The sequence below is a fragment of the Ipomoea triloba genome, chromosome 15 (genome assembly GCF_003576645.1).
Source record: "Ipomoea triloba cultivar NCNSP0323 chromosome 15, ASM357664v1".
In the NCBI taxonomy this organism is placed as follows: Eukaryota; Viridiplantae; Streptophyta; class Magnoliopsida; order Solanales; family Convolvulaceae; genus Ipomoea; species Ipomoea triloba.
This window is the reverse complement of record NC_044930.1, coordinates 22,672,121-22,681,904: the sequence shown is the minus strand read 5'-3', so window position 1 is coordinate 22,681,904 and position 9,784 is coordinate 22,672,121. Positions and strand designations below refer to the sequence as shown.

The window sequence follows — 9,784 nt, the reverse complement described above, 5'->3', positions numbered from 1 at the left end:
AATATAAATTTTAGATTTCGGTTAATAAACGAACAAAGTATGAAAATTTGTAAGCTGGTTTGATAAGAAATCGTAAACAATCTCGTATGTGTTCGTTTAATTGTGTTCACAAACAAACTCGTTTAGTGTTCGTTTAATAATGTTTGAGAACATGTTCACGAACATACATACATACATATATACATATGTGTGTGTGTATATATATATATATATATATATATATATTTATTTATTTATTTATTTATTTATATGTCCATAATCATGCGTATTGAGCCCACGTAATGTAGTCATCATCATAAATTATTTTTAATTATGAACATATAAATTTTAAAATAAGTTTATTTTAAAGTTGGTATTATTATTATTATTATTATTATTATTATTATTATTATGCTAAAAAAAATTGTGCTGAAATTTCACCCATAATTATTAAAAATTGGCGCCATTATCAGATGTAACCCCAAATTTTCGCCAATATTTACTTTTCCCTCCTTGGCTCTCCAAATTTTTGCTTCATTAAAAATATAATAAAACAAAACCCTACCTCCCACGCTCCCTTCTGACCCTCCACACTCCCTTCGCACTCTCCCAGATGTAGCTCCACCACGAACCGCCACAGGAAATCCTGACCTCCGCGCCTCAAGTCCTCAATCTCCTTCGCCGACGATGAGCTGAGAGCACAGCAGATTCGACGACGGCGACGAGCTTCAGACGCGGCGGCGGTTTGACAGCCTCATTCTCCCATCTCTTCACCAGTTCCTCCTTCTCTGTCCTCCCATCCCCTCGCTTCCGTCTCTGAGTGAAGACCTCTTCCGGGCGACTACTCGACGACGACTACTAGGGGGAAACAACAGATCTGGCGACGACGAGCTTCAGACGGTAAGTCTATTTTTTTTTTTGTTTTTGCATAATGAGTTGATACAGCTGCAGTTTCTGATCTAAAGGGGAGTGTTGCCATCTTGTTCTATTTAAATCATTCAGAAGGTAAATTTTTTTTTTCTTTCGGACATTGTATTATTTTTGAAATCATATTATGTCTTGTACTTGCAACTGGTTTTTGCTGCAATTCAATTGTTTATATTTCCAGCTTATGCTAGTGGTTTAAGTCTTTCCTTCTAAGGTTGCTAGCAGATGTTTCTCTTCTTTGGCCAAGTAAATGTTTGTTTTGATTTCAATGCTTTTAATTTTTACTTTTCTCTTTTATCTTCTTTGAACTCCTTTATCTATTAGTTTCTTATTGTTGATATGTTGTATGCTGTTATTACAAAGTTGCCTTTCTTGATTTGTTTCTAACTGAGCTTAGTGTTGTAGTAGAGAATTCCAGTCCTGAATGCAACTTATGTTGTGCATTTTTTCCCTTCAATTTACACAGGCTGTGAATTTCATTGAGTATGATTCTTTGTTTCCTGATGAAGAGAAGCAAGAATTATGGTGTTGAAAGTGAGTTGCAATTTGAAATTGAATTACTCTGTGACTAATTGTAGTACTATATTTGGTTTTGGATTACCAGTCACTTGCAGTATAAAGCTGGACTACATAGGATTCATAATTGCTTTTAACTTTCTCCTAAAAAAATAGGATCTTTGTGTAATTCAGTATGTATAGGCATAAAAGAATGATATTATTTCTTACATGTTAACTAAGTGATACTGCAATTTTCCTTCATTAGATTTACTCCTTTCTTTGTTTAATTTGATTTTTATCATCACTTTAATCTCTCTCTCTCTTTTGGTCAGTTGTTGAAGCCAAGGATGGAACTATTTCAGTTGCCACCGCATTTGCAGGCCACCAGGAAGGTAACCTGAATGCTCACTTCTTATTAGTGCTCACTTGTTATTACTAATCATTTGTCAAGAAGTAATTGGAGTCTCTGCAGCATTCTAATGCTCTAATGTTTATATAGTGTCATTGTAAGTTCTAAATTGGCTTCTCTTTCATTCTTTCATCTCTGCCTCACTTATGCATACTTTATTGAAGTGTAAGCATTTATGTGTATGTGTGTTTTCAGACACCTTAAATGGTCTAACCTCTATTATATCTGCTACTTGCATATGACTAACCAGAATGCTATCACAAGGAGGTAAGGCTTTTTTAATAAAATCTATTTTACAATCAATTTTATTGCATGTGTTTTCTGCTATTACAATAAAGAGGTGCTACCTTTATTTTGACTCTACTATCTGAAACTTATTATTTTCTGTGATTGTTTTGCAGATTGACTGCACACTTCCTCCTTTGGTCCAATGTTGGTGGCAGTATGCATAGATAATAGTTTGCAGACATGTAATAGTTTGGAGATTAAATAAGAAGTTAAATTCTAGAATGTTTTAAATGTTCAATTGTATATTCATGAATAATTCTCTTCATGAAATGTGTATATGTCTTTCAACAATTATCTTACCTACTTGCAACAATATATATATATATATATATTCATTTCACTACAGAGGAATCCTCTGTAGTGAAATTATTTTTTTTTTATTTGTGGCCTCCAGTTTTCCGACCGCCTTGGTGGTCGGAAAACCCAGACTCACTTGGTTGTTCTGTTGGTCGTTTTTTCGACCACAGGAGAAAAGTGGTCGGAAATTCCGACCACAGGCTCCGGTGGTCGGAATTAGCGACGAAGGTTTTTCGGGACACCCAATTTGGTCGGAAAAGTGGTCGAACAGCCATTTCTGACCTATTTAAGGCCATTTCAGACCACGTTTTGGTGGTCGGAAATCTGATGATTTCCAGCAGTATACACATGAGAGATAAATCGCACTAGAAAAAGTAGAAGATCTTATGGTATGGATTTGACAAAGAGGGCGTAAGCACTTAGCAAGAATTGAACTCTTGAAAATATATTTTCTTTTTAGGACATACTCCGTATATAATAACATGTTATAAAATAATAAAATACATTTCAAGTTTATAAGACTTGTAATGTACTGTATTGGTAAAAAGTTACAATATCAGAGAGAAGTGGGCTTGACTGGCCATGGCTGGCCAGGTCTAAGAAAGGATAAACTTATCATCCAACAAGCGAACGGCCCAAATGTAGAAATTACCTACTAACAAGAGGGAAACTTATCATTCAGCTGTGTGGAAGGTCTAAAACCATCTTTGTGAATTTTATGAGTTAAAATAATGTAATATATATATATATATATATATATATATATATATATATATATATATATATGTATGTATGTGGGTGGGCTCTAATTAGAATGGTTGTTCATGAGAGAAATAAGAACGATCTACAGCCATGTACGTGTCCAGATCAACGAATCAGATGTAATTTAAAAAAAAACGACGCGGTGACATTTTCGTACATATCTCGAACTTTGGTGCAAGTAAATGTGTTATAAGTGCAAGTAGTTGGTGCATATTTGCAAGTAAAAAGTGCAAGTAAAATCACTTACAAGTGCATCTATTTTCACTTACAAGTGCAAGTAATTTACTTTGTTAACATTCGTGCACCTAGGTGCAACTAATTATACCATTAGGTGCACTTAATATTCATACTCAATGTCCATTTTACTTGCACATTTAATACATTTTATATGCATTTATGCACCTATTTTCACTTACAAATGCAAGTAATTTACCTTGTTAACATTCATGCACCTAAGTGTACCTAGTAATAACCTTAGGTGCAATTACATCTGGACACGTGGCGCACTGCGAATCGTTCTCAGTTCTTTCCTGGGCGCACCGTTCTCATTTGAACGCAATCCTATATATATATATATATATATATATAAGACTCTGTTCAGGTGAGAACGGGTAGTCTAGGAGAGAACTAAGAACCACTCAACGCGGTCTACGTATTCAAATTTAATGGATCAGAAACACTGGTTTTTTTAAAAAAATGCAGTGATATTTTTGTAAATAATTGATCATCGAAGTGCAAGTAAATTGTTTTAAAAGTGAGAAATCACAGGTTCGATCCCCAGTAGGGGCGTTGTCTCTTTGTGCTTCAGTAGGTTGAGAAAAGTATTTATGAACAGATACTACATTGTAACAGAGTCAATAGTATTTCAAAAAAAATTGTGTTAAAAGTACAAGTAATAGTTTCATATAATGCAAGTGCAAGTAAAATGAACACTGAGTATCAATATTAAGTGCACCGATGTTATCATTAAGTGCACCTATGTGAAAGACATTATCATTAGGTGCACCAATGTTACCAAGGAAAATTACTTGTACTTGTAAGTGAAACTAGCTGCACTTGTAATTGATTTTACTTGCACTTTTTACTTGCAAACTTGCGCAAGTTACTTGCACTTGTAACGCATTTTACTTACAACAAAATTTGAGTTATTTGCAAAAATGTCACCGTGTCATTTTTTTAAAAAAATTACATCTAATTGGTTGATTCTGGACATGTGGACGGCTATAAGTGGTTCTTAGTTCTCTCTTGAGCAACTGTTATCACTTGAGCGTGCCCTATATATATATATATATATATATATATATATATATATATAAAAGCATGAGTGCACTATTAGTACATCTTAAACGCACTATATCAATTATATCGACATCTAAAGTTTGTAATAATTACGAAAATATCACTTTATTTTTCCTAAATTTTCAGCATTGTCCGTCTAATCACCCTAGATGAATGATTGAAATTATACCATATGTTATTTTACCATAAGACAAACATGTTCTCATGTTGTCATGTTTACTATTATAAATGAAAATTAGTAGTGAAGTTTTCGTAAATGATAGTAGAGCAAATTGCCATTTTGGTTTACTGACTATAGGGGTCCTATTAATTTGCATCCACGACTTTCAAAAGTGTTAATTGCATACCATGACTTTTCAATTTGTATCAATTTTGGTCACTCTGGTCAAATTGGCGGCCAAATGTCGCCGAATTCTCTTAATTCCTCTGTTCTGGCTTAATATAAGGGGCAAAATTGTACTTTTCACTGTCCAAAATAACCCAACCCAACCCCTATCCCCAAACCCGGTTCAGCTTAGTCAGTTAATATTTTGACCCGGATTTTCTTCTCTCTCTAGTCTGTATATTTCTGCAAAATTATTCGAAATTCTACAGACAAAGACGGTCAATTTTAGAACCCCACACTTTAATCTTGCCGATGCCAAATGCCGATACGTTGCGGTGGCGGCGGAGGCGTAGCCGCATTTTGAATTGCTTCAGCCTGCGTACAAAGGCCGTTGTCTGCAACTCTACCAAGAACTCCGGGCTGAAGAGAGGCTTCTCCGCCGTTTGAGGCGGCAGTGGGGTGGCGAACTGGAAGCTTTGCGGAAGCAGGGGTGATTACGGTGGTTTATCAACGGTGGAGCTTCGTTGGATCCCGGTAAAGAGAGACTCAGAGAGGTAACCGATCGGCGGCGGCCGCCGACGAAGACAGCGTTTCCATCGTCGTAAAAATCGGAAGGACCGAGACGGAAGCTTCATTCGATTGTTAACCTTTATATATATATATATATATATATATATTTTATTTTAATTTTTTTTTAAACTTCTCCATAATTAACATGATGTTGTGCCGTATTTAACTCCATTCCAGTAGAAAATTCGAAGGTATGAGGTGATGGACAGCACTCATTTATATTGTTGTTATATGGTGGCCCACTTATTGCTGAACCGGGTTTGGGGGATAGGGGTTTGGGTTGGGCAATATTAGACAGTGGAAAATACAATTTTGTCTCTTATATTAAGCCGGAACGGAGTGATTAAGAGAATCCGGCAACATTTGGCCGTCAATTTGGCCGGAGTGACCAAAATTGATACAAATTCAAAAGTCATGGTATACAATTAACACTTTTGAAAGTCGTGAATGCAAATTAATAGGACCCCTATAGTCAGTGGACCAAAATGACAATTTGCTCATGATAGTAACAACACACCTTTTTATCTGGTGTCTCTCATAAGAAATTGTTGAATTTGCATGTAGTGGGTATTGAGTTTGATACTTTTCTTACTTTTATATATTCATTGTTTTTCTATTTAATCTTGGGCCCCATCCAGTTGCTCCTAATAGGATTGCAAATTTTCAAATTTCCAAATGATCAATCATTTTCCATGATATTAAAAATGGTGGCGTTGTACTTAAGTCTGGCTTGGAAGTTGGAACCTTTTAGCAGACCTCGTTGAACACTTTGGAAAATTCCAATAATTATAATTACTGCATTAGACAACATATATAATAATTGTTCAAATCATATGTTTCTATCATATAGTGTGACATCAACTTGTAACAACTACTTGCAATGACCTCAATTTTAGTCATGCACATTTCATTGACTTTGGTTCCATTTACATAGAGGAAAATGCAACTAGGGATAATAATTTCTATTTGTTTGATGTAAGATTTGAAATACGATTTCACTCTTTGTGCATGCTGGATGATTTTATTAAGATTCTAAGACTGTATTTGTAATTTTTCTTAGCTTGATCTAACCCGTCATGTATTTGTTAATATAGTATTTATTAGTTATAGTTGTGTGTGCTCATTTATAAGTTATACTAGTATGTGAGCATACAGTACATACAAGCACACATAGTAGTCAAATTAATTTTCGTATTAGGATAGGAGTAATGTTTGGTTTTCTCGATTTGAGCCGGTCAACTATAAGTAATCTGAATTGGTATATCATCTTGTGGTTCTTTGTTAGTAGGTGTAACAAGTGAGTTTCACCCAAAATGCACTTTCAAGTAACGCTGGCGAACTTTTATGTAAATCAAAGATAAGAGTAAAGTTATCCCTCCTAATTAATATTCACATCTTAATGTGACATTATTTGATTAGATTTTTCATTATTTGACTATTAAGTAGATTTCTTCTTCAACTTGTGGTAGGACTAACCAATTCATGGACACCCAATAAAAATAAAGAGTTTTATTCATAGGATTTAAACTTAAGAGGAAAAAATAACTTTATTTACGAGATAATGATATGTGATGACGTGATGTGTTAAAATTTTGGAAGCAAGATTTTATAAGATAAAAGAAATTATATTAATGCAATTTTTAATTTGTGGGTCTTGATTTCCTTGATCCCTTTGCGTAGGCTAGTGCGTTTAAGCCACTAAACTATTAGGAACAACAATTAAGCCATCGAACTCAAATAACTCCCAAATAAGTCACTGAACCCGAAAAAAAAAAGTAATTAACATTTTTAGCAGCTTAACTTCATATATTTGCTAACTGGATAGCCAAATATATAAATATAAATATATATATATATATATATATATATATATATATATATATATATATATTACTTTTGATGCGTTTTTGCATACCTAATGGTGCATCCACTCCGGCCACACATTAAGCCCTGACCACATTTTAGCTGAAATATATATACACACACACATGCATATAACTTGCACGTTAAGGATGTAATTATTTTATAATATTATTCAATTTCCCCCTCCATTTTCCCCTTCGCGTAATTGAAATAGTTATAATTTATTTAGTAATATGCGTTTGTAACTTTTGTTACATTTTTACACATTTAGTATTAGTTTGTTGAATATTTTTATTTAAAATTTTAATTTATAAAATGAAATAAAAAATTTGGGAAATGGAAAACTGAAGGAATGTGGAATGAAAATTAAAAGATTTAGAGAATTGAAAAATTGAAAAGTGAAAAATAAAGAAATGAAGTAAACGAACCGAAATAAGAGCATCTAACATTCATTTAAATAAGAGTTACCTCACATGCTCTTATAATTTACTTCATAACATTCTCATCTTATATTTTGGATTGGAGGGGAGGGGTTCACCCGGGGAGCATCTAGCTCCTCTATGAAAAAGATAAGTGCGCTCTTTATAAAATCGACCAATTCACAGGTACAAATAAAGCAAGGCAAAAGGGTCAAATAGGCCCATGTACTATCATTGATTATTCATCTAGCACCATGAACTAAAATATGGTCCATCTAGGTCATTATACTCTTAATTATTTTTCATCTAGCATTTTTAGCCTATTTCTAACAAGTAACCCATCTAATTTGATGACATGGAAAAATAAAATTAGAAAAAATGATGACATGTTATTTATATGGATGTTGTGGATGATTTCTACCATATTTCGTTAATGAAAAAAATAATTTCTTGCAATGAAATAGGGTAGAAATCAAAATTGTTATATAAAGTTTTAACTACATGAGTGTATGTATAGCGGGACATTCACTATCGTTCGGCAATGAGATTTCATGGAAATCGATATATGAAAATTAAATTATTTTTATAATAACTTAAGATATATTGTATTGGGTAAATTTTATTTTATTTTAAAAATAAATTAATATTTTTGGAGTTTTGGATAATTGAATAACTTAAGATATTGTATTTTTGGATGATTTCCTGGAAAGAAATAGGGTAGAAATCAAAGTTGCTATATAAAGTTTCAACTACAGTGTACTGTGTATGTATAGCGGAGTGTACTGTATATGTATAGCGGGGTATTCAGTGTCGTTCGACAATGAGATTCCATGAAAATTGATATATAAAAATTAAATTATTTTTTAAAAATAATAAAATTTACCCAATATAATATCTTAAGTTATTATATTTAATTTTAATATATCGATTTTCATGGAATTTCATTGCTGAACAACTTTGAATATCCCACTATACATACACAGTCGTGCAGTACACTGTAATTAAAACATTATATAACAACTTTGATTTCTACCCTATTTCATTGTAAGAAATTATTTTTTATTATTTTATTTTTTCCATGTCAACAAATTAGATGGGTTACTTGTTAGAAATGGGCTAAAAATGCTAGATGAAAAATAATTAGGAGTATAATGACTTAGATGGACCATATTTTAGTTCATGGTGCTGGATGAACAATCAGTGTTAGTACATGGGTCTATTTGACCCTTTTGCCATAAAGTAAAGAATATTTCAAGTATAAGAGAACATTATGTTGTGATTTTTAATACGAGAAAATAACATTTTCCCTTAAAGAACGCAAAATTTCTTAGCACATAATTTAAATCAAAGAATAATGTTATTTTTTCCTCCTAATGCTCACCTCTTGATATAACAATAAATTAAACTCCTTCAGTTCATTAACTTCCCATGAAATGGATTTATTTATTCATCCTAAACCTTTTTACTTATTACTAAGTAAATGTGTTCAACATGATATGTTGACATTCTCAATTGGGATGAGACTTGAAGTTGAGGCATTTCATTTGAAAAGATAATAAATGATAGTACTTGGCTTATAAGGGCAATTTGATTAATTATTCCTTTCAAATGCTCTAAGATTTGAAATCTAAATATTACTAAAATTAGGTAAAATGAATTGTCACGCATTAATATTATAAGGTTGCATGACTATTAATTAAATTACTTTAAGGAAATAATTATAGTATTATTATTATTATTATTATTATTATTATTATTATGTATTATTATTATTTCATTTTCAGCTAATTTAGTATAGTATAATATATTGTGAATTAAAAATTAAAACGTACGTTTCTAGCTAGACCAGTTCTTCCAATCTTGAACCTCTTAGTGATCATGTCAGACATGATTTACTTAATTATAATTATGTATAATGATGATTAGAAGCTTCAAAATTTAGCATTAATTAAAAGAGTTGACTTTGAACCACAAAGAGATCATATGAAAGAAGTGAGCGAGAGATTAATGTTTGATTATTGGAATTCAAGATTCTTGAATAAACAACAACAGCTGGTTACGTTTTGGTTCAGCCAACAACTGGGGTCAGGTTCTAGAAGACTAGAAGGCTTTTTTTTTTTTTTTTTTTTTTTTTTTTTTTTTTTTTTT

The 9,784-nt window shown here is 32.4% G+C and overlaps 1 long non-coding RNA gene across 11 annotated transcripts; it reads left to right on the top strand.

Annotated features, from left to right (window-relative positions):
* The first annotated feature begins 531 nt into the window (after window positions 1–531).
* On the top strand, window positions 532–2,395 carry LOC116006264. Of its 11 annotated transcripts, none has more exons than XR_004095103.1 (6): window positions 532–879; window positions 945–984; window positions 1,373–1,440; window positions 1,737–1,796; window positions 2,009–2,080; window positions 2,215–2,395. It is a non-coding gene; the product is annotated as an uncharacterized LOC116006264 (long non-coding RNA). The 11 variants fall into 11 exon arrangements; XR_004095102.1 differs by having other exon boundaries at window positions 1,088–1,440; XR_004095098.1 differs by having other exon boundaries at window positions 931–984.
* Window positions 2,396–9,784: the final 7,389 nt, after the last annotated feature.